Source organism: Rattus rattus, chromosome 2 (genome assembly GCF_011064425.1).
Source record: "Rattus rattus isolate New Zealand chromosome 2, Rrattus_CSIRO_v1, whole genome shotgun sequence".
NCBI lineage: Eukaryota > Metazoa > Chordata > Mammalia > Rodentia > Muridae > Rattus > Rattus rattus.
The window spans coordinates 225,021,493-225,031,188 of record NC_046155.1 but is presented as its reverse complement, the minus strand read 5'-3'; the positions used below and the strand labels follow the sequence as shown (position 1 = coordinate 225,031,188).

General features: G+C 40.2%; 1 pseudogene; it reads right to left on the bottom strand.

Annotated features, from left to right (window-relative positions):
* Positions 1–1,207: 1,207 nt before the first annotated feature.
* Positions 1,208–2,239, bottom strand: LOC116894706 (annotated as a pseudogene).
* Between the last annotated feature and the right edge of the window lie 7,457 nt (positions 2,240–9,696).

The following is a 9,696-nucleotide window of genomic DNA, read 5'->3' as shown; positions in this document are numbered from 1 at the left end:
TGTTGTATGTTAGTTTTACTACATATCTTCTATGCACATAATTGGTTTCATGAAGCCATTTTCATACATAGACATGATGTATTTTGGTCATATTTACTGCTTCCCATCCCTAACACCTTTTCCATTCATACTGATCCCCTCTAATTTTTACACAAATGTGTGTGTGTGTGTGTGTGTGTGTGTGTGTCCCAGTGATTTTTATTAGGTTCGACCACAGAATCACAGCACATTTGCGGTGACTACACTACTGAAAAAAAATTCTCCATTTACTCCATCAACTACCGGCCCTTACAACTAACTACAGACTACTGAGCAAGAGCTGTCAGCAACAATGTTACCCAGCGGAGCACTTGTGTGCAGCAATGCCAGCCAGACAAAATGACCTCAATCATACAAAAGTGCCACGTCTGTTCTGGATGTTACCAAGTGCCATCTGGTTGGATTTCACACCTGCTACACATGAGAGGATTCATATGTGATATTGTACACCCAGTTTTATAAAAAATGTTGCGTGGGAGGTCATAGACCCTAGAGGGGAAATTGCTACTGTGTTTTTCTTTTTTATTTTCTTTCTTTTGTTTGTTTCTTTTTGTTTTTGGTATATGTTTTAGTAAATGGACATGATGTGACATTGTCTTCTGATGTTGTCTTTTCTCAGGGAAGCTTCTTTTTACAATGATCAACAGTGAATACAGAGATTTGGGGTTTTTTCCACTGTTCAAGGTTTATTTGGTGTTTTCTTGGCATGACACTTGAGAGATTGGTCCCATCATCCATTGCAGATCTTACATTTCACATAATATTGCATTGTACACTACAGACACATATAATACAGAAAATAGAACATTTATGCACAAGATATGCATAATGGACTTACACACTGGAGCCAGGTTAAAACTAACTGGGAACTCATTGGCCTAGGTATGTTTGGTGAGGGTGGACAGCACAGCAATGCAACAGGCTACCAGGGTAATCAAAGCCTGCATGCAGTTGGCAGCGTCTTGGAGAGAATTGGACTGTCACACTAACCAGGTTACCACTACACAAGTACCACTTAGCAGCAGCAGGGTAGAGCTGTGGGAGCTGAGATTTTCCCCAGACCACCTCTACACAACTGGACTAACCACAGCTCAGATGAGATGTGTGTGGTCTCCATAGAAACCCCACTGCAGCCTGGACAGTGAAGTGCTGGGACACTGGGAAGATTTTAGAACTGCAGCTCCTTCAGGATTCCCCAGAGGGTATCTGCACACTTCTTCAGGCGGGCCTCCTCCTCAGGAGTCAGTATCACCTTCATAAGATCTCAGATTCCATTTTGTCCCAGGATACACAGGGCACTGAGGAAGACGTCATCATTGATTCCACAGAGACCCTTAATCATGGTGGAAATGGGATGCACCTGCTGGTTCGTTTTATCATTCTTTGCGCCTTTTCACTAAGGTTCTTCATTATGCTCTCGGCCAAGTCTGCCACAGAGAAGCCAATGGCCCAGGATATGTTCCCTTTCAGCTTGATCACCTCATATGCACTGTCAAGCCCCTGCTTGTGAGCCTCCTTCCACTGCTCCTTGTCTCCATCAGTGCCCAGTTCTGGGTTCAGAGACTTCAGGGAGACGCCAGCAATGCTCACACCACTCCACACAGGCACACTGGGGTCGCCATGCTCTCCTAGGACCCACCCGTGACAGCTCAGCGGGTGAACTCCCAGCCTTTCTCCCATCAGGTAACAGAACCGAGCTGAATCCAGATTGAAACCACTTCCAATAACTCGGCTTTTGGGAAAGCCACTGATTCTCAAAGCCGCGTACGTCAAGATATCCACTGGATTTGAGACGATGAGCAGCTTACACTGTGGATAGTACTTCACTATGTTCGGAATGATGAACTTGAAGATGTTCACGTTTCGCTGGACCAAATTGAGCCAGCTCTCTCCCTCTTGCTGACGGGCCCCCGCTGTGTGATAATGACCAGCTTAGAGTTTGCAGTCACACTATAGTCTTTCCTGAAGACAATTTTTGGTGTCTTAAGGAAAAGGCTGCCATGCTGGAGACCCATCATCTCTCCCTTTAGCTTGTCTTCATGACATCAACAAGCGCAAGCTCATCGGCCAAGTCCTTCATTAAGATACTGATGGCACAAGCCATGCCAACAGCACCAACCCCAACAACTATAATATTGTTCTGGGGGACCTGTTCTTGTTTAAGAAGATTTACAATCAGCTGGTCCTTGAGGATTGCCATCTTGGACTTTGAATCTTTTGAGACTGCTAGTGCACGATGGGGGACACAAGCGAGCAGCAGCAGCAGCGCAGCCTGGGCTTGGCCACAGTGGCTCCAGCACGCAATACGGAGATTTATAACTGGCCAAAATACTGGAAATAGATGACTTTTAAATGCTTAGCCATAAATGGGACATCTATATTTCTCCCTCCACATCTAGGAGAACATCATGAAAGGAAAGAGGAAACAATTATAAGACCTGGAAGAAGAGGGCATATGTGGAACACTGAGTTACATACATGACATGGCTGCTTCATTCTGGAACTCACAGCAGGTGTGATTGTCTATACAACACTGAGCCAGTCAACACCTATCATGAAAGGGAGATGTGCATGTGGGCCACACCCCTCTTTGAGAAACAATATTTTAAGAACATATCTTTTATCTATTGATGTTATCCCATATAAAGGAAAGCCTAATTGTCTTGTGACTTCCAAAATTATGTCAGATTTCAAAAGTTCTGGAAATGACAAGTTCATCACACTTTCTGGAAGAGATTCTCAGTGAACTTGTATTTGCCAGCCAAGGCAACTTGCCTTCACGGGCAGTTTGGGTTCTTTAGTAATAAGCTTGACCTTTTCTCTATAGAATGTCAGAACCCACTTTAGGCGACCAGTAAGTCAGCCTTTAAAGGGTAGACTGAGAAAAAGGTGTGTTAATACACAGTTGATGGGGTTATTGAATACCTACTTTGTGTTAAGTGCAACGGTGGTTCTTTGAACAGAGTAGTGCAAGCAACAGACAGAAACATCTGCTTTTAAAGATCTCACTTCTATGATTGCGTATGGATCCTATTTAGTGAAAAGGCGCAAAGAATGATAAAACGAACCAGCAGGTACATGAAGTTTTGCATAGGAAAGGGACTTAGAAAGAATTGTGATGGGGTACTTATCAATCTACCTAACAGCCAGGAAATGGCTCCCAAGATATTTGACAAAAGATGACACTTAGAAGTGAGGCAGACATAGTTGAAAAGCCTACCCAAAGTACAATCAACAAATTCCAAAGCCCTAAGTCTGTTCTGTTTGTTGGTTTGCTAAGGTTGCTATATATAACAAAATGCCACAGAGTGGGAGATATAAAAAATACAGAAATTGATATTGCTCATAGTTTTGCATGGAAGAAGTTGAAGATTAAGGTATTGAAAATCCATCTTCTTTTCATACCTCTCACCTAACCGTGTAATGGCTTCCCTGACTCTGATTTTTTTTGAGGCTAAGACTCTTGTTAGCAATTACTGAAAATTGCTAGCTGTGTCTGGCTAACTGCCCAGCTGTCTCCAGGATAGAGCTAGCTAACACCCAGCTCCGCCTTCTCCAGGCTTCCAACCACGCCTGGCTTTCCCATTGCTTTTTGTTTGTTTTGGTTTTGTTCATTTAGTGGGTTCTAGAGATGGTTCTCAAGCCCATACACTTGAAAGGTAAGCGCTTAACTGACAGAGCCATTTCCCCAATCCCTCTTTCCATTTTCAACTCTACTAATGCGGATGTCTATTCCTCAGGTTGAAAGGCAAATTCTTTAAGTATTTGTGTGGTTTTCTTAAAAATATTCAAACCTAAAAGTATATCCATTTCTCAATAAGCAGAAGATAATATCCTACTACATAGTTCTCCAGTAATCATGAGGAACCAGTTCTATGATCTTCCATGCACAAACAACTCTGGATGCTCAAGTCCCTTAATAAAATGAAGGATTGTTTGCACATAACTAGCAAGCATCCTCCCATATACTTTAAATCATCTCTAGATTGTTATGGTATATAATATGATATAAATCCGACGCACATAATTATCATATCTGTTATTTGAAAAACAAAAAGGACACAGCACAGACACGGGTTTAAGAAATATTTTAACTTTATTGAACTTATAGATACAGAGGATCAACTATATATATATATATTTTTTTTTTTACCATTGTGAGTGTAACATTTTTTTTTTTTTGTTTTGTTTTTTTTTTTTTTTTTTATTAACTTGAGTATTTCTTATATACATTTGAATGTTATTCCCTTTCCGGTTTCGGGCAAACATCCCCTCCCCTCCCCTTCCTTATGGGTGTTCCCCTCCCAACCCTCCCCCCTTGCTGCCCTCTCCCCAACAGTCTAGTTCACTAGGGGTTCAGTCTTAGCAGGACCCAGGGCTTCCCCCCTTCCACTGGTGCTCTTACTAGGATATTCATTGCAACCCTACGAGGTCAGAGTCCAGGGTCAGTCCATGTATAGTCTTTGGGTAGTGGCTTAGTCCCTGGAAGCTCTGGTTGGTTGGCATTGCTGTACATATGGGGTCTCGAGCTCCTTCAAGCTCTTCCAGTTCTTTCTCTGATTCCTTCAACAGGGTTCCCGTTCTCAGTTCAGTGGTTTCCTGCTGGCATACGCCTCTGTATTTGCTGTATTCTGGCTGTGTCTCTCATGAGCGATCTGCACTCACATTTTGATCATCCGTCTTGAGTTTCATTTGTTCTAGGCATCTAGGGTAACTCAAGCATTTGGGCTAATAGCCACTTATCAATGAGTACATACCATGTATGTCTTTCTGTGATTGGGTTAGCTCACTCAGGATGATATTTTCCAGTTCCAACCATTTGCCTACGAATTTCATAAAGTCATTGTTTTTTATAGCTGAGTAATATTCCATTGTGTAGATGTACCACATTTTCTGTATCCATTCCTCTGTTGAAGGGCATCTGGGTTCTTTCCAGCTTCTGGCTATTATAAATAAGGCTGCGATGAACATAGTGGAGCACGTGTCTTTTTTATATGTTGGGGCATCTTTTGGGTATATGCCCAGGAGAGGTATAGCTGGATCCTCAGGCAGTTCAATGTCCAATTTTCTGAGGAACCTCCAGACTGATTTCCAGAATGGTTGTAGCAGTCTGCAACCCCACCAACAATGGAGGAGTGTTCCCTTTTCTCCACATCCTCGCCAGCATTTGCTGTCACCTGAGTTTTTGATCTTAGCCATTCTCACTGGTGTGAGGTGAAATCTCAGGGTTGTTTTGATTTGCATTTCCCTTATAACTAACGATGTTGAACATTTCTTTAGGTGTTTCATAGCCATTCGGCATTCCTCAGCTGTGAATTCTCTGTTTAGCTCTGAACCCCATTTTTTAATAGGGTTATTTGTCTCCCTGTTGTCTAACTTCTTCAGTTTTTTGTTTTTTTTGGATATAAGCCCTCTGTCTGTTGTAGGATTGGTAAAGATCTTTTTCCCAATCTGTTGGTTGCCGTTTTGTCCTAACCACAGTGTCCTTTGCCTTACAGAAGCTTTGCAGTTTTATGAGATCCCATTTGTCGATTCTTGATCTTAGAGCATAAGCCATTGGTGTTTTGTTCAGGAAATTTTTTTCCAGTGCCCATGTGTTCAGATGCTTCCTAGTTTTTTTCTTCTATTAGTTTGAGTGTGTCTGGTTTTGATGTGGAGGTCCTTGATCCACTTGGACTTAAGCTTTGTACAGGGTGATAAGCATGGATCGATCTGCATTCTTCTACATGTTGACCTCCAGTTGAACCAGCACCATTTGCTGAAAATGCTATCTTTTTTTTTCCATTGGATGGATTTGGCTCCTTTGTCAAAAATCAAGTGACCATAGGTGTGTGGATTCATTTCTGGGTCTTCAATTCTGTTCCATTGGTCTATCTGTCTGTCTCTGTACCAATACCATGCAGTTTTTATCACTATTGCTCTGTAATACTGCTTGAGTTCAGGGATAGTGATTCCCCCAGAAGTCCTTTTTTTGTTGAGGATAGTTTTAGCTATCCTGGGTTTTTGTTATTCAGATGAATTTGCAAATTGTTCTGTCTAACTCTTTGAAGAATTGGATTGGTTTTTGAAGGGATTGCATTGAATCTGTAGATAAGCTTTTTGGTAAAATGGCCATTTTACTATATTAATCCTGCCAATCCATGAGCATGGGAGATCTTTCCACCTTCTGAGGTCTTCTTCAATTTCTTTCTTCAGTGTCTTGAAGTTCTTATTGTACAGATCTTTTACTTGCTTGGTTAAAGTCACACCGAGGTATTTTATATTATTTGGGTCTATTATGAAGGGTGTCGTTTCCCTAATTTCTTTCTCGGCTTGTTTCTCTTTTGTGTAGAGGAAGGCTACTGATTTATTTGATTTAATTTTATACCCAGCCACTTTGCTGAAGTTGTTTATCAGCTTTAGTAGTTCTCTGGTGGAACTTTTGGCATCACTTAAATATACTATCATATCATCTGCAAATAGTGATATTTTGACTTCTTCTTTTCCGATCTGTATCCCCTTGATCTCCTTTTGTTGTCTGATTGCTCTGGCTAGAACTTCAAGAACTATATTGAATAAGTAGGGAGAGAGTGGGCAGCCTTGTCTAGTCCCTGATTTTAGTGGGATTGCTTCAAGTTTCTCTCCATTTAGTTTAATGTTAGCAACTGGTTTGCTGTATATGGCTTTTACTATGTTTAGGTATGGGCTTGTATCCCTATTCCTATTCTTTCCAGGACTTTTATCATGAAGGGGTGTTGAATTTTGTCAAATGCTTTCTCAGCATCTAATGAAATGATCATGTGGTTTTGTTCTTTCAGTTTGTTTATATAATGGATCACGTTGATGGTTTCCGTATATTAAACCATCCCTGCATGCCTGGGATGAAACCTACTTGATCATGGTGGATGATTGTTTTGATGTGCTCTTGGATTCGGTTTGCCAGAATTTTGTTGAGTATTTGGCGTCGATGTTCATAAGGGAAATTGGTCTGAAGTTCTCTTTCTTTGTTGGGTCTTTTGTGTGGTTTAGGTATAAGAGTAATTGTGGCTTCATAGAAGGAATTGGGTAGTGCTCCATCTGTTTCAATTTTTGTGGAATAGTTTGGATAATATTGGTGTGAGGTCTTCTATGAAAGTCTGATAAAATTCTGCACTAAACCCGTCTGGACCTGGGCTCTTGTTGGTTGGGAGACCTTTAATGACTGCTTCTATTTCCTTAGGAGTTATGGGGTTGTTTAACTGGTTTATCTGTTCCTGATTTAACTTCGGTACCTGGTATCTGTCTAGGAAGTTATCCATTTCCTGCAGATTTTCAAGTTTTGTTGAATATAGGCTTTTATAGTAAGATCTAATGATTTTTGAATTTCCTCTGAATCTGTAGTTATGTCTCCCTTTTCATTTCTGATTTTGTTAATTTGGACACACTCTCTGTGTCCTCTCGTTAATCTGGCTGGGGTTTATCTATCTTGTTGATTTTCTCAAAGAACCAACTTTTGGTTCTGTTGATTCTTTCTATGGTCCTTTTTTTGTTTCTACTTGGTTGATTTCAGCTCTGAGTTTGATTATTTCCTGCCTTCTACTCCTCCTGGGTGTATTTGCTTCTTTTTTTGTTCTAGAGCTTTTTAGGTGTGCTGTCAAGCTGCTGACATATGCTCTTTCCTGTTTCTTTCTGCAGGCACTCAAGCTATGAGTTTTCCTCTTAGCACAGCTTTCATTGTGTCCCATAAGTTTGGGTATGTTGTACCTTCATTTTCATTAAATTCTAAAAAGTTTTAATTTCTTTCTTTATTTCTTCCTTGACCAGGTTATCATTGAGTAGAGCATTGTTCAGTTTCCACGTATATGTGGGCATTCTTCCCTTATTGTTATTGAAGACCAGCTTTAGGCCGTGGTGGTCCGATAGCACGCATGGGATTATTTCTATCTTTCTGTATCTGTTGAGGCCTGTTTTTTGACCAATTATATGGTCAATTTTGGAGAAAGTACCATGAGGAGCTGAGAAGAAGGTATATCCTTTTGCTTTAGGGTAGAACGTTCTATAAATATCCGTTAAGTCCATTTGGCTCATGACTTCTCTTAGTCTGTCTACGTCTCTGTTTAATTTCTGTTTCCATGATCTGTCCATTGATGAGTGGGGTGTTGAAATCTCCTACTATTATTGTGTGAGGTGCAATGTGTGTTTTGAGCTTTAGTAAGGTTTCTTTTACGTATGTAGGTGCCCTTGTATTTGGGGCATAGATATTTAGGATTGAGAGTTCGTCTTGGTGGATTTTTCCTTTGATGAATATAAAGTGTCCTTCCTTATCTTTTTTGATGACTTTTAGTTGGAAATTGATTTTATTTGATATTAGAATGGCTACTCCAGCTTGCTTCTTCAGACCATTTGCTTGGAAAGTTGTTTCCCAGCCTTTCACTCTGAGGTAGTGTCTGTCTTTGTCTCTGAGGTGTGTTTCCTGTAGGCAGCAGAATGCAGGGTCCTCGTTGTGTATCCAGTTTGTTAATCTATGTCTTTTTATTGGGGAGTTGAGGCCATTGATGTTGAGAGATATTAAGGAATAGTGATTATTGCTTCCTGTTATATTCATATTTGGATGTGAGGTTGTGTTTGTGTGCTTTTCTTCTCTTTGTTTTGTTGCCAAGACAATTAGTTTCTTGCCTCTTCTTGGGTATAGCTTGCCTCCTTATGTTGGGCTTTATTATTTATTATCCTTTGTAGTGCTGGATTTGTAGAAAGATATTGTGTAAATTTGGTTTTGTCATGGAATATCTTGGTTTCTCCATCTATGTTAATTGAGAGTTTTGCAGGATACAGTAGCCTGGGCTGGCATTTGTGTTCTCTTAGGGTCTGTATGACATCAGTCCAGGATCTTCTGGCCTTCATAGTTTCTGGCGAGAAGTCTAGTGTGATTCTGATAGGTCTGACTTTATATGTTACTTGACCTTTTTTCCTTACTGCTTTTAATATTCTTTTCTTTATTTTGAGATTTAGTGTTTTTGACTATTATGTGACGGGGAGGTGTTTCTTTTCTGGTCCAATCTATTTGGAGTTCTGTAGGCTTCTTGTATGCCTATGGTATCTCTTTTTTTAGGTTAGGGAAGTTTTTTCTTCTATGATTTTTGTTGAAGATATTTACTGGTCCTTTGAGCTGGGAGTCTTCACTCTCTTCTATACCTATTATCCTTAGGTTTGATCTTCTCATTGAGTCCTGGATTTCCTGTATGTTTTGGACCAGTAGCTTTTGCTGCTTTACATTATCTTTGACAGTTGAGTCAATGATTTCTATGGAATCTTCTGCTCCTGAGATTCTCTCTTCCATCTCTTGTATTCTGTTGGTGAAGCTTGTATCTACAGCTCCTTGTCTCTTCTTTTGGTTTTCTATATCCAGGGTTGTTTCATGTCTTCTTTTCTTGATTGCTTCTATTTCCATTTTAATTCCTTCAACTGTTTGATTTGTTTTCCTGGAATTCTTTTTTCAGGGATTTTTGACTCTCTCTATGGGCTTCTACTTGATTTATGTTTTCCTGGAATTCTTTTTCAGGAATTTTTGCGATTCCTCCTGTAGGCTTCTACTTGTTTATTTTATGTTTTCCTGTGTTTCTCTAAGGGAGTTCTTCATGTCTTTCTTGAAGTCCTCCAACATCATGATCAAATATGATTTTGAAACTAGATCTTGCTTTT